This window comes from Oncorhynchus mykiss, chromosome 7 (assembly GCF_013265735.2).
Source record: "Oncorhynchus mykiss isolate Arlee chromosome 7, USDA_OmykA_1.1, whole genome shotgun sequence".
NCBI lineage: Eukaryota > Metazoa > Chordata > Actinopteri > Salmoniformes > Salmonidae > Oncorhynchus > Oncorhynchus mykiss.
Genome location: NC_048571.1, coordinates 88,986,510 through 89,003,417, shown reverse-complemented (window position 1 = coordinate 89,003,417; position 16,908 = coordinate 88,986,510). Strand labels below are relative to the sequence as shown.

At 45.9% G+C, this 16,908-nt stretch overlaps 1 protein-coding gene across 2 annotated transcripts in view; it reads right to left on the bottom strand.

Moving 5' to 3' along the window:
- Positions 1–16,908, bottom strand: part of LOC110529064 (lysine-specific demethylase phf2) — a 133,808-nt gene that overhangs the window by 112,108 nt on the left and 4,792 nt on the right. The window lies entirely within an intron of this gene.

Below are 16,908 nucleotides of genomic sequence, written 5' to 3'. Positions count from 1 at the left end.
AACCAGGTTTTCCTCTAGGATTTTGCCTGTGCTTAGCTCTATGCCGTTTCTTTTTATCCTTAACAACTCCCTAGTTCTTGCCAACAACGATTATACCCATAACATGATGCAGCCACCGCCATGCATGGAAATATGAAGAGTGGTACTTGGTGATGTGTTGTGTTTGCCCCAAACATAACGCTATTTATTCAGAACATAAAGTTCACTTCTTGGCCCTATTTTATGCAGTTTTACTTTAGTGTCTTATTGCAAACAGGATTAATGTTTTGGAATATTTGTACTCTGTACAGGCTTCCATCTTTTCACTGTCATTTAGGTTAATATTGTGGAGTAACTCAGTTTTCTCCTACCACAACCATTGGCCTCATGGTGAAATTCCTGAGCAGTTTCCTTCCTCTCCAGCAACTACGTTAAGAAGGACGCCTGTATCTTTGTAGTGACTAGGTGTAATGATACACCATCCAAAGTGTAATTAATAACCTCATCATGCTCAAAGGCATATTCAATGTCTGATTTTTATTGTTACCCATCTACCAATCGTAGCCCTTCTTTGTGAGGCATTGGAAAACCTCCCTGGTCTTTATGGTTGAATCTATTTGAAATTCAACTCATTGTATGTGTTGGGAACAGCGATGAGGTATTCACTTAAAAAATCATGTTAAACACTATTATTGCACAGAGAGCGATTCCATGCAACATTTTTAGGCTTGTCATAAAGGGCTTGAATACTTACTGACTAAAGACATTTCAGCTTTTCATTATTTATGAATTTGTAAAAATTTCTAAAAACATAATACCCCATAATGTGAAAGTGGAATTGTGTGTAGGACAACAAAACTAAATTCAACCCATTTTAAATGCAGGCTGTAACAATGTGGGAGATACTGTAACACCATAGAAGCAGTGCTCTATTAATATAACATTGTGCACCTTTCATCATTCATCCCTAGCCAATACAGATCAAAACCTTGGTCAGAGTGGTCATAACATCCTGTGTGGTAATGGGGCTACCATGGTAACATGTCAGAGTGGTCATACCTTCCTGTGTGGTAATGGGGTTACCATGGTAACATGTCAGAGTGGTCATGCCTTCCTGTCTGGTGGTAATGGGGCTACCATGGTAACATGTCAGAGTGGTCATACCTTCCTGTCTGGTGGTAATGGGGTTACCATGGTAACATGTCAGAGTGGTCATACCTTCATGTCTGGTGGTAATGGGGCTACCATGGTAACATGTCAGAGTGGTCATACCTTCGTGTCTGGTGGCAATGGGGTTACCATGGTAACATGTCAGAGTGGTCATACCATCCTGTCTGGTGGTAATGGGGCTACCATGGTAACATGTCAGGGATTCTCCATCCCAATATTGACTAATACCTGATCCTGGTCGAGAACACACAGGGGTTCTCCCTCCCCATATAGACTAATACCTGATCCTGGTCCAGAACACACAGGGGTTCTCCCTCCCCATATAGACTAATACCGGATCCTGGTCCAGAACACACAGGGGTTCTCCCTCCCATATAGACTAATACCTGATCCTGGTCCAGAACACACAGGGGTTCTCCCTCCCCATATTGACTAATACCTGATCCTGGTCCAGAACACACAGGGGTTCTCCCTCCCCATATAGACTAATACCTGATCCTGGTCCAGAACACACAGGGGTTCTCCCTCCCCATATTGACTAATACCTGATCCTGGTCCAGAACACACAGGGGTTCTCCCTCCCCATATTGACTCATACCTGATCCTAGTCCAGAACACACAGGGGTTCTCCCTCCCCATATTGACTAATACCTGATCCTGGTCCAGAACACACAGGGGTTCTCCCTCCCCATATAGACTAATACCTGATCCTGGTCCAGAACACACAGGGGTTCTCCCTCCCCATATTGACTAATACCTGATCCTGGTCCAGAACACACAGGGGTTCTCCCTCCCCATATAGACTAATACCTGATCCTGGTCCAGAACACACAGGGGTTCTCCCTCCCCATATAGACTAATACCTGATCCTAGTCCAGAACACACAGGGGTTCTCCCTCCCCATATAGACTTATACCTGATCCTGGTCCAGAACACACAGGGGTTCTCCCTCCCATATAGACTAATACCTGATCCTGGTCCAGAACACACAGGGGTTCTCCCTCCCCATATTGACTAATACCTGATCCTGGTCCAGAACACACAGGGGTTCTCCCTCCCCATATTGACTAATACCTGATCCTGGTCCAGAACACACAGGGGTTCTCCCTCCCCATATTGACTAATACCTGATCCTGGTCCAGAACACACAGGGGTTCTCCCTCCCCATATTGACTAATACCTGATCCTGGTCCAGAACACACAGGGGTTCTCCCTCCCCATATTGACTAATACCTGATCCTGGTCCAGAACACACAGGGGTTCTCCCTCCCCATATAGACTAATACCTGATCCTAGTCCAGAACACACAGGGGTTCTCCCTCCCCATATAGACTTATACCTGATCCTGGTCCAGAACACACAGGGGTTCTCCCTCCCATATAGACTAATACCTGATCCTGGTCCAGAACACACAGGGGTTCTCCCTCCCCATATTGACTAATACCTGATCCTGGTCCAGAACACACAGGGGTTCTCCCTCCCCATATTGACTAATACCTGATCCTGGTCCAGAACACACAGGGGTTCTCCCTCCCCATATTGACTAATACCTGATCCTGGTCCAGAACACACAGGGGTTCTCCCTCCCCATATTGACTAATACCTGATCCTAGTCCAGAACACACAGGGGTTCTCCCTCCCCATATTGACTAATACCTGATCCTAGTCCAGAACACACAGGGGTTCTCCCTCCCCATATAGACTAATACCTGATCCTAGTCCAGAACACACAGGGGTTCTCCCTCCCCATATTGACTAGTACCTGATCCTGGTCCAGAACACACAGGGGTTCTCCCTCCCCATATTGACTAATACCTGATCCTGGTCCAGAACACACAGGGGTTCTCCCTCCCCATATTGACTAGTACCTGATCCTGGTCCAGAACACACAGGGGTTCTCCCTCCCCATATTGACTAATACCTGATCCTGGTCCAGAACACACAGGGGTTCTCCCTCCCCATATAGACTAATACCTGATCCAGAACACACAGGGGTTCTCCCTCCCATATAGACTAATACCTGATCCTGGTCCAGAACACACAGGGGTTCTCCCTCCCCATATAGACTAATACCTGATCCTGGTCCAGAACACACAGGGATTCTCCCTCCCATATAGACTAATACCTGATCCTGGTCCAGAACACACAGGGGTTCTCCCTCCCATATAGACTAATACCTGATCCTGGTCCAGAACACACAGGGGTTCTCCCTCCCCATATAGACTAATACCTGATCCTGGTCCAGAACACACAGGGGTTCTCCCTCCCCATATAGACTAATACCTGATCCTGGTCCAGAACACACAGGGGTTCTCCCTCCCCATATAGACTAATACCTGATCCTGGTCCAGAACACACAGGGGTTCTCCCTCCCCATATTGACTAATACCTGATCCTGGTCCAGAACACACAGGGGTTCTCCCTCCCCATATAGACTAATACCTGATCCTGGTCCAGAACACACAGGGGTTCTCCCTCCCCATATAGACTAATACCTGATCCTGGTCCAGAACACACAGGGGTTCTCCCTCCCCATATAGACTAATACCTGATCCTGGTCCAGAACACACAGGGGTTCTCCCTCCCCATATAGACTAATACCTGATCCTCGTCCAGAACACACAGGGGTTCTCCCTCCCATATAGACTTATACCTGATCCTGGTCCAGAACACACAGGGGTTCTCCCTCCCCATATTGACTAATACCTGATCCTGGTCCAGAACACACAGGGGTTCTCCCTCCCCATATTGACTAATACCTGATCCTGGTCCAGAACACACAGGGGTTCTCCCTCCCCATATAGACTAATACCTGATCCTGGTCCAGAACACACAGGGGTTCTCCCTCCCCATATAGACTAATACCTGATCCTGGTCCAGAACACACAGGGGTTCTCCCTCCCATATAGACTAATACCTGATCCTAGTCCAGAACACACAGGGGTTCTCCCTCCCCATATAGACTAATACCTGATCCTAGTCCAGAACACACAGGGGTTCTCCCTCCCCATATTGACTAATACCTGATCCTGGTCCAGAACACACAGGGGTTCTCCCTCCCATATAGACTAATACCTGATCCTGGTCCAGAACAAACAGGGGTTCTCCCTCCCATATAGACTAATACCTGATCCTAGTCCAGAACACACAGGGGTTCTCCCTCCCCATATTGACTAATACCTGATCCTGGTCCAGAACACACAGGGGTTCTCCCTCCCCATATAGACTAATACCTGATCCTGGTCCAGAACACACAGGGGTTCTCCCTCCCATATAGACTAATACCTGATCCTAGTCCAGAACACACAGGGGTTCTCCCTCCCCATATTGACTAATACCTGATCCTGGTCCAGAACACACAGGGGTTCTCCCTCCCCATATTGACTAATACCTGATCCTGGTCCAGAACACACAGGGGTTCTCCCTCCCATATAGACTAATACCTGATCCTGGTCCAGAACAAACAGGGGTTCTCCCTCCCATATAGACTAATACCTGATCCTAGTCCAGAACACACAGGGGTTCTCCCTCCCCATATTGACTAATACCTGATCCTGGTCCAGAACACACAGGGGTTCTCCCTCCCATATAGACTAATACCTGATCCTGGTCCAGAACACACAGGGGTTCTCCCTCCCCATATTGACTAATACCTGATCCTGGTCCAGAACACACAGGGGTTCTCCCTCCCCATATAGACTAATACCTGATCCTGGTCCAGAACACACAGGGGTTCTCCCTCCCCATATTGACTAATACCTGATCCTGGTCCAGAACACACAGGGGTTCTCCCTCCCCATATTGACTAATACCTGATCCTGGTCCAGAACACACAGGGGTTCTCCCTCCCATATAGACTAATACCTGATCCTGGTCCAGAACACACAGGGGTTCTCCCTCCCATATAGACTAATACCAATTCATTCAAAAAGAAAAAAAGACAACAAGTAAAAGTTGTGTCAAGTAACATTTTAATGCTGAGTGCCAGGTCTCTGTCCAATCAGAGACATCAGTATCTGTATGTCTGTCAGAGTGCCAGGTCTCTGTCCGTTCAGAGACATCAGCAGCTGTCTGTCTGGTCTCTGTCCATTCAGAGACATCAGTATCTGTCTGTTTGGTCTCTGTCCAATCAGAGACATCAGTATCTGTCTGTCTGTCAGAGTGCCAGGTCTCTGTCCAATCAGAGACATCAGTATCTGTCTGTTTGGTCTCTCTCCATTCAGAGACATCAGTATCAAGCCTGTCTGTCAGAGTGCCAGGTCTCTCTCCATTCAGAGACATCAGTATCAAGCCTGTCTATCAGAGTGCCAGGTCTCTCTCCATTCAGAGACATCAGTATCTGTCTTTCTGGTCTCTCTCCATTCAGAGACATCAGTATCTGTCTGTCTGGTCTCTGTCCATTCAGAGACATCAGTATCAAGCCTGTCTATCAGAGTGCCAGGTCTCTCTCCATTCAGAGACATCAGTATCAAGCCTGTCTATCAGAGTGCCAGGTCTCTCTCCATTCAGAGACATCAGTATCAAGCGTGTCTATCAGAGTGCCAGGTCTCTCTCCATTCAGAGACATCAGTATCAAGCCTGTCTATCAGAGTGCCAGGTCTCTCTCCATTCAGAGACATCAGTATCAAGCCTGTCTGAACTTCATCAAATATACTGGTCGGTCACACACACACGGAGTACTGATTTCATTATCTATGGTGGTAATGATTAGCCTGGTGGAACCAACCTGATCGCTGCATTAGCCTTTCTATTTCACTTCTGATATCATCAAATGGGAAATCAAATAGAATGTTGATTAGTTCTACCAGGCTAGGTTATACCCTGGACATTATATGGTTATCAGGCTGGTTCCACCAGGCTAGGTTATACCCTGGACATTATATAGTGATCAGGCTGGTTCCACCAGGCTAGGTTATACCCTGGACATTATATGGTCATCAGGCTGGTTCCCATCAGGCTAGGTTATACCCTAGACATTATATGGTGATCAGGCTGGTTCCACCAGGCTAGGTTATACCCTAGACATTATATGGTGATCAGGCTGGTTCCACCAGGCTAGGTTATACCCTGGACATTATATGGTGATCAGGCTGGTTCCACCAGGCTAGGTTTGACCCTGGACATTATATGGTGATCAGGCTGGTTCCACCAGGCTAGTTTATACCCTGGACATTATATGGTGATCAGGCTGGTTCCATCAGGTTAGGTTATACCCTGGACATTATATGGTGATCAGGCTGGTTCCACCAGGCTAGGTTATACCCTGGACATTATATGTTGATCAGGCTGGTTCCACCAGGCTAGGTTTTACCCTGGACATTATATGGTGATCAGGCTGGTTCCAACCGGCTAGGTTATACCCTGGACATTATATGGTGATCAGGCTGGTTCCCACCAGGCTAGGTTTTACCCTGGACATTATATGGTGATCAGGCTGGTTATACCCTGGACATTATATGGTGATCAGGCTGGTTATACCCTGGACATTATATGGTGATCAGGCTGGTTATACCCTGGACATTATATGGTGATCAGGCTGGTTCCATCAGGCTAGGTTATACCCTGGACATTATATGGTGATCAGGCTGGTTATACCCTGGACATTATATGGTGATCAGGCTGGTTCCATCAGGCTAGGTTATACCCTGGACATTATATGGTGATCAGGCTGGTTATACCCTAGACATTATATGGTGATCAGGCTGGTTCCATCAGGCTAGGTTATACCCTGGACATTATATGGTGATCAGGCTGGTTATACCCTGGACATTATATGGTGATCAGGCTGGTTCCACCAGGCTAGGTTATACCCTGGTCATTCTATGGTGAACACAGTGATCAGGCTGGTTCCACCAGGCTAGGTTATACCCTGGACATTATATGGAGATCAGGCTGGTTCCACCAGGCTATGTTATACCCTGGACATTATATGGTGATCAGGCTGGTTCCCACCAGGCTAGGTTATACCCTAGACATTATATGGTGATCAGGCTGGTTCCACCAGGCTAGGTTATACCCTGGACATTATATGGTGATCAAGCTGGTTCCACCAGGCTAGGCCATACCCTGGTCATTCTATGGTGAACAAAGTGATCAGGCTGGTTCCACCAGGCTAGGTTATACCCTGGACATTATATGGAGATCAGACTGGTTCCATCAGGCTAGGTTATACCCTGGACATTATATGGTGATCAGGCTGGTTCCATCAGGCTAGGTTATACCCTGGACATGATATTGTCATCAGGCTGGTTCCATCAGGCTAGGTTATACCCTGGACGTTATATGGTGATCAGGCTGGTTCCATCAGGCTAGGTTATACCCTGGACATTATATGGTGATCAGGCTGGTTCCACCAGGCAAGGTTTTACCCTGGACATTATATGGTGATCAGGCTGGTTCCACCAGGCTAGGTTATACCCTGGACATTATATGGTGATCAGGCTGGTTCCATCAGGTTAGGTTATACCCTGGACATTATATGGTGATCAGGCTGGTTCCACCAGGCTAGGTTATACCTTGGACATTATATGGTGATCAGGCTGGTTCCACCAGGCTAGGTTTTACCCTGGACATTATATGGTGATCAGGCTGGTTCCACCAGGCTAGGTTATACCCTGGACATTATATGGTGATCAGGCTGGTTATACCCTGGACATTATATGGTGATCAGGCTGGTTATACCCTGGACATTATATGGTGATCCGGCTGGTTATACCCTGGACATTATATGGTGATCAGGCTGGTTCCATCAGGCTAGGTTATACCCTGGACATTATATGGTGATCAGGCTGGTTATACCCTGGACATTATATGGTGATCAGGCTGGTTCCATCAGGCTAGGTTATACCCTGGACATTATATGGTGATCAGGCTGGTTATACCCTAGACATTATTTGGTGATCAGGCTGGTTCCATCAGGCTAGGTTATACCCTGGACATTATATGGTGATCAGGCTAGTTATACCCTGGACATTATATGGTGATCAGGCTGGTTATACCCTGGACATTATATGGCGATCAGGCTGGTTCCATCAGGCTAGGTTATACCCTGGACATGATATGGTCATCAGGCTGGTTCTATCAGGCTAGGTTATACCCTGGACATTATATGGTGATCAGGCTGGTTATACCCTGGACATTATATGGTGATCAGGCTGGTTATACCCTGGACATTACATGGTGATCAGGCTGGTTATACCCTGGACATTATATGGTGATCAGGCTGGTTCTATCAGGCTAGGTTATACCCTGGACATTATATGGTGATCAGGCTGGTTATACCCTGGACATTATTTGGTGATCAGGCTGGTTATACCCTGGACATTACATGGTGATCAGGCTGGTTATACCCTGGACATTATATGGTGATCAGGCTGGTTCCACCAGGCTAGGTTATACCCTGGACATTATATGGTGATCAGGCTGGTTATACCCTGGACATTATATGGTGATCAGGCTGGTTATACCCTGGACATTATATGGTGATCAGGCTGGTTCCACCAGGCTAGGTTATACCCTGGACATTATATGGTGATCAGGCTGGTTCCACCAGGCTAGGTCATACCCTGGTGATTCTATGGTGAACACAGTGATCAGGCTGGTTCCACCAGGCTAGGTTATACCCTGGACATTATATGGAGATCAGGCTGGTTCCACCAGGCTAGGTTATACCCTGGACATTATATGGTGATCAGGCTGGTTCCCACCAGGCTAGGTTATACCCTAGACATTATATGGTGATCAGGCTGGTTCCACCAGGCTAGGTTATACCCTGGACATTATATGGTGATCAGGCTGGTTCCACCAGGCTAAGCTATACCCTGGTCATTCTATGGTGAACACAGTGATCAGGCTGGTTCCACCAGGCTAGGTTATACCCTGGACATTATATGGAGATCAGACTGGTTCCATCAGGCTAGGTTATACCCTGGCCTGGACATTATATGGTGATCAGGCTGGTAACACCAGGCTAGCTTATACCCTGGACATCATATGGTGATCAGGCTGGTTATACCCTGGACATTAAATGGTGATCAGGCTGGTTCCATCAGGCTAGGTTATACCCTGGACATTATATGGTGATCAGGCTGGTTATACCCTGGACATTATATGGTGATCAGGCTGGATCCACCAGGCTAGGTTATACCCTGGTCATTCTATGGTGAACACAGTGATCAGGCTGGTTCCACCAGTAGAGGTTATACCCTGGACATTATATGGTGATCAGGCTGGTTCCCACCAGGCTAGGTTATACCCTAGACATTATATGGTGATCAGGCTGGTTCCACCAGGCTAGGTTATACCCTGGCCATTATATGGTGATCAGGCTGGTTCCACCAGGCTAGGCTATACCCTGGTCATTCTATGGTGAACAGTGATCAGGCTGGTTCCACCAGGCTAGGTTATACCCTGGACATTATATGGAGATCAGACTGGTTCCATCAGGCTGGTTATACCCTGGACATTATATGGAGATCAGGCTGGTTCCACCAGGCTAGGTTATACCCTGGACATTATATGGTGATCAGGCTGGTTCCCACCAAGCTAGGTTATACCCTAGACATTATATGGTGATCAGGCTGGTTCCACCAGGCTAGGTTATACCCTGGACATTATATGGTGATCAGGCTGGTTCCACCAGGCTAGGCTATACCCTGGTCATTCTATGGTGAACACAGTGATCAGGCTGGTTCCACCAGACTAGGTTATACCCTGGACATTATATGGAGATCAGACTGGTTCCATCAGGCTAGGTTATACCCTGGACATTATATGGTGATCAAGCTGGTAACACCAGGCTAGGTTATACCCTGGATATTATATGGTGATCAGGCTGGTTATACCCTGGACATTATATGGTGATCAGGCTGGTTCCATCAGGCTAGGTTATACCCTGGACATGATATGGTCATCAGGCTGGTTCCATCAGGCTAGGTTATACCCTGGACATTATATGGTGATCAGGCTGGTTATACCCTGGACATTATATGGTGATCAGGCTGGTTATACCCTGGATATTACATGGCGATCAAGCTGGTTATACCCTGGACATTACATGGTGATCAGGCTGGTTATACCCTGGACATTATATGGTGATCAGGCTGGTTCCACCAGGCTAGGTTATACCCTGGACATTATATGGTGATCAGGCTGGTTATACCCTGGACATTATATGGTGATCAGGCTGGTTATACCCTGGACATTATATGGTGATCAGGCTGGTTCCATCAGGCTAGGTTATACCCTGGACATTATATGGTGATCAGGCTGGTTATACCCTGGACATTATATGGTGATCAGGCTGGTTCCACCAGGCTAGGTTATACCCTGGACATTATATGGTGATCAGGCTGGTTCCACCAGGCTAGGTTATACCCTGGTCATTCTATGGTGAACACAGTGATCAGGCTGCTTCCACCAGGCTAGGTTAAACCCTGGACATTATATGGAGATCAGGCTGGTTCCACCAGGCTAGGTTATACCCTGGACATTGTATGGTGATCAGGCTGGTTCCCACCAGGCTAGGTTATACCCTAGACATTATATGGTGATCAGGCTGGTTCCACCAGGCTAGGTTATACCCTGGACATTATTTGGTGATCAGGCTGGTTCCACCAGGCTAGGCTATACCCTGGTCATTCTATGGTGAACACAGTGATCAGGCTGGTTCCACCAGGCTAGGTTATACCCTGGACATTATATGGAGATCAGACTGGTTCCATCAGGCTGGTTATACCCTGGACATTATATGGTGATCAGGCTGGTAACACCAGGCTAGGTTATACCCTGGACATTATATGGTGATCAGGCTGGTTATACCCTGGACATTATATGGTGATCAGGCTGGTAACACCAGGCTAGGTTATACCCTGGACATTATATGGTGATCAGGCTGGTTATACCCTGGACATTATATGGTGATCAGGCTAGGTTATACCCTGGACATTATATGGTGATCAGGCTAGGTTACACCCTGGACATTATATGGTGATCAGGCTGGTTATACCCTGGACATTACATGGTGATCAGGCTGGTTATACCCTGGACATTATATGGTGATCAGGCTGGTTCCACCAGGCTAGGTTATACCCTGGACATTATATGGTGATCAGGCTAGGTTATACCCTGGGCATTATATGGTATCAGGCTGGTTATACCCTGGACATTATATAGTGATCAGGCTGGTTATACCCTGGACATTATATGCATCTAGGAAGTAGAACATTTCAAACATGTCAGTTTACATAAATTCTGTTTCACGATTGGCTTTTCAAATGTATCAGTGAGTTACCTTCTGTATTTGTACACATGATGAGCCTGTGAAAGCTGCAGCCTCTGACAGGTGAAGGTTGCTGGCCAACATGTCTGACTGTTCCATTCATCACAGTGATGGCATGTCTGCATGACGCTTAATAGAGCCTCTCTACGCTCTTTTGGGGTGGCAGGCAGCCTAGTGGTTAGAGCGTGGGGCCAGTAACCGAAAGGTTGGCGGATCGAATCCCCGAGCTGACAAGGTAAAAAAAAAAAATGGTTGTTCTGCCCCTGAACAAGGCCACTGTTCCTAAGCCGTCATTGTAAATAAGAATTTGTTCTCGGTCCGATTAAATTCATACCATGGTGCGGTTCACTGCAGGTGAGAAACGCAGTCCGGACCAAACACAGGAAAATATGTTGTGCAGTATTATTGGTTGTTTGACTGGGAACAGAACCAGAATAGTGCAGTATCATTGGTTGTTTGACTGGGAACAGAACTAAATTCAGTATTATTGGTTGTTTGACTGGGAACAGAACTAAAGGCAGCAGCTACTCTTCCTGGGGTTTATTATGAATCCCCATTAGTTCCTGTCAAGGCAACAGCTACTCTTCCTGGGGTTTATTATGGATCCCCATTAGTTCCTGTCAAGGCAACAGCTACTCTTCCTGGGGTTTATTATGGATCCCATTAGTTCCTGCCAAGGCAGCAAATACTCTTCCTGGGGTTTATTATGGATCCCCATTAGTTCCTGCCAAGGCAACAGCTACTCTTCCTGGGGTTTATTATGGATCCCCATTAGTTCCTGCCAAGGCAGCAACTACTCTTCCTGGGGTTTATTATGGATCCCCATTAGTTCCTGCCAAGGCAGCAGCTACTCTTCCTGGGGTTTATTATGAATCCCCATTAGTTCCTGCCAAGGCAGCAGCTACTCTTCCTGTGGTTTATTATGGATCCCTATTAGTTCCTGCCAAGGCAGCAGCTACTCTTCCTGGTGTACAGCAAAATTAAGGCAGTTTATACCATTTTAAAAACAAAAACATTACATTCACAGATTTCACAACACACTGTGTGCCCTCATGCCTCTACTCCACCACTACCACATATCTACAGTACTAAATCCATGTATATGTATAGTGCGTATGTTATCGTGTGTGTATGCATGTGTCTATGTTTGTGTTGCTTCACAGTCCCCCGCTGTTCCATAAGGTGTTTTTTAATCTGTTTTTTAAAATCAAATTTTACTGCTGCATCAGTTACTTGAAGTGGAATAAAGTTAAATGTAGTCATGTCTCTATGTAGTACTGTGGAATAGAGTTCCATGTAGTCATGGCTCTATGTAGTACTGTGGAATAGAGTTCCATGTAGTCATGGCTCTATGTAGTACTGTGCACCTCCCATAGTCTGTTCTATACTTGGGGACTGTGAAGGGACATCTTGTGGCATGTCTTCTGGGGTATGCATGGGTGTCTGAGCTGTGCGCCAGTAGTTTAGAACGACAGCTTGGTGCATTCAACATGTCAATACCTCTCATAAATACAAGTTGTGATGACGTCACTCTCCTCCACTTTGAGCCAGGAGAGTTTGACATGCATATTATTAAATTTAGCGCTCTGTGTACATCCAAGGACCAGCCGTGTTGCCCTGTTCTGAACCAGGCACCTGACCACACTACTGAACATTAGTGTGACAAAACTAGGGCCTGTAGGACATGCCTTTCTTGATAGTGTTGTTAAATTCTTTGCGTTAGGGGGCAGTGTTTTCACGAATAGCGTGCCCAGAGTAAACTGCCTGCTACTCAGGACCAGAAGCTAGGATAGATGATAGATTTGGATAGAAAACACTCTGAAGTTTCTAAAACTGTTTGAATGATGTCTGTGAATATAACAGAACTCATATGGCAGGCAAAAACCTGAGAAAAATCCAACCAGGAAGTGGGAAATCTGAGGTTTGTAGGTTTTCAAGTCTTAGCCTATCCAATTAACAGTGTCTGTGGGGTCATATTGCACTTCCTAATGCTTCCACTAGATGTCAACAGTCTTTAGAACCTTGTTTCAGGCTTCTACTGTGACGTGGGAGAGAATGAGAGCTGATTGAGCAATGGGTCTGCCAGAAGGCCATGTGCTCAGTCAGGCGCGCGCCTGTGAGAGTTAGCTCCGTTCCCTTTCATTTCTAAAGACAAAGGAAGTCTCCGGTTGAAACATTATTGAAGATTTATGATAAAAACATCCTAAAGATTGATTATATCCATCGTTTGACATGTTTCTACGAACTGTAATATAACTTTTTGGACTTTGTCTGGACCTAGTGCCTGTGCATTTGGATTACTGGACTAAATGCGCAAACAAAAAGGAGGTATTTGGACATAAATGGACTTTATCGAACTAACATTTATTGTGGAACTGGGATTCCTGGGAGTGCATTCTGATGAAGATCATCAAAGGTAAGTGAATATTTATAATGCTATTTCTGACTTTTGTTGACTCCATAACATGGCGGGTATCTGTATTGCTTGTTTTGGTCTCTGAGCGCTGTACTCAGATTATTGCATGGTGTGCTTTTTCCATAAAGCATATTTGAAATCTGACACAGCGGTTGCAGTAAGGAGAAGTATATCTTTAATTCCGTGCATAACAGTTGTATTTTCATCAACATTTATGATGAGTATTTCCGTAAATTGACGTGGCTCTCTGCACTTTCACCGGATGTTTTGGAGGCAAAACATAACGCACCAATGTAAACAAGAGATTTTTGGATATAAATATTACCTTTATCGAACAAAACACACGTATTGTGTAACATGAAGTCCTATGAGTGCCATCTGATGAAGATCATCAAAGATTAGTGATTAATTTTCTCTCTATATTCTTTTTGTGACTCCTCTCTTTGGCTGGAAAAATGGCTGTTTTTTTTGTGACTAGGTAGTGACCTAACAATCGCATGGTAAGCCTTTTTGAAATCGGACACTGCGGTGGGATTAACAACAAGTTTATCTTTAAAAATGTGTATAATACATATATGTTTGAGGAATTTTAATTATGAGATTTCTGTAGTTTGAATTTGGCGCCCTGCACTTTCACTGGATGTTGGTCAGGCGGACGTCCCACGTACCCTAGAGAGGTTAAGAAGGTATAACATCGCTTTATGATGGACAGACTTCTCCCCATCTTAGCTACTGTTGTATCAACATGTTTTTACCATGACAGTTTACAACCCAGGGTTACTCCAAACAGTTTAGTCATCTCAATTTGCTCAATTTCCACATTATTTATTACAATATTTAGTTGAGGTTTAGTAAATGTTTTGTCCCAAATACAATGCTTTAAGTTTTAGAAATATTATAGGGCTAACTTATTCCTTGCCACCCACTCTGAAACTAACTGCAGCTCTTAGTTGAGTGTTGCAGTCATTTCAGTCGCTGTAGTAGCTGACATGTATAGTGTTGAGTCATCCACATACATAGAAACTCTGGCTTTACTCAAAGTCAGTAGCATGTTGTTAGTAAAAAAAATAAAAAGCAAAGGGCCTAAACAACTACCCTGGGGAATTCCTGATTCAGCGGCTATTGCACCGTTTCCTCCCGCATGTTGTTGGAAGACCAAAGCGAAAGTAGTGGGACACACAAGTGAAGCGTCATGATAATCATGGATGGATTTAACATGAGCATTTTTGTCCAATAAAAGAATGACTGTCACAGACATGTAATTTTGTTTAGTAATCTTAGTTTTTTTGGACATTTGTCATTTCTAAACGGTTCATCCGATATGAGTGAAAATACCCTCATATTAAAGCTGACAATCTGTACTTTAACCTCATAGTCATTGTATCATTTAAAATCCAAAGTGCTGGAGTACAGAGCCAAAACAACAACATGTCATGATCCCAATACTTCTGGAGCTCACTGTACTTCATACCCCTGCATATCGCCTCGGTACTGGTAACCTGCGTATATAGCCAAGTTATCATTACTCATTGTGAATTTATTCCTTGTGTTATTATTTCTCTATTATAAAAAAAAAAATCTCTCTGCATTGTTGGGAAGGAGCCGTAAGTATTTCACTGTTAGTCTAAGTTAGATCTTCTGTTTACGAAGCATGTGACAAATAACATTTTATTTGATCCAACACATCTGAAATACACAGATATACTTGGCTACATGAACACAGCTGGAACACAGAAAAATACTAGGCTACATTAAGACAGATTGAACACAGATAAGAGGGCATCAGCATAGAAATCAATACCTGTTTTAAATAGACTCTGATAATAATAAACAAGGATTGACACCCATCTGTCCATGTGGAACAATAACCATAACTCTATTAGCCACTGCCAGTCCAAGCTTCCTAAAGCTACAGAAACAGGTTTAGGCTCCTGCCCTATGGGCTGTCCCCTGGAGGAGGTCACGTCCAGGACCTTCCCCTGGAGCAGGTCACGTCCAGGACCTTCCCCTGGAGCAGGTCACGTCCAGGACCTTCCCCTGGAGCAGGTCATGTCCAGGACCTTCCCCTGGAGCAGGTCATGTCCAGGACCTTCCTCTGGAGCAGGTTACGTCCAGGACCTTCCTCTGGAGCAGGTTACGTTCAGGACCTTCCTCTGGAGCAGGTCACGTCCAGGACCTTCCTCTGGAGCAGGTTACGTCCAGGACCTTCCTCTGGAGCAGGTTACGTTCAGGACCTTCCTCTGGAGCAGGTCACGTTCAGGACCTTCCTCTGGAGCAGGTCACGTCCAGGACCTTCCTCTGGAGCAGGTTACGTCCTGCAGCAAAGCACCCACACAACATGATGCTGCCACTCCCGTGCTTTACGGTTGGGATGGTGTTCTTCGGCTTTCAAGCCTTTCCCTTTTTCCTCCAAACATAACGATTGTCATTACGGCCAAACAGTTCTATGTTTTTTTCATCAGACCAGAGGACATATCTCCAAAAGGTATGATCTTTGCCCCACAGCGCGTCCCCGGCCCCACATCCCTGTCCCCACAGCGCATCCGGCCCCACAGCGCGTCCCCGGCCCACAGCGCGTCCTGTCCCCGGCCCCACAGCGCGTCCCCGGCCCCACAGCGCGTCCCCGGCCCCACAGCGCGTCCCCGGCCCCACAGCGCGTCCCCGGCCCCACAGCGCGTCCTGTCCCCGGCCCCACAGCGCGTCCTGTCCCCGGCCCCACAGCGCATCCCCGGCCTACACACACAATACCCCATAATGTTAATGTGTAATTATATGTTTTTTAAATGTTTACAAATTAATAAAAAATTAAGAGCTGAAATGTCTTGAGTCGATAATTATTCAACCACTTTATGGTAAGGAGCCTAAATAATTTCATGAGTAAAAATGTGCTTAACAAGTCACATAATAAGTTGCATGGACCCTGTGTGCAATAATAGTGTTTAACATGATTTTTGAATGACTACCACATCTCTGTATCCCACACATACAATGATCTGTACGGTCCCTCAGTCGTGCAGTGAATTTCTAACAGATTCAACCACAAAGACCAGGGAGGTTTTCCAAT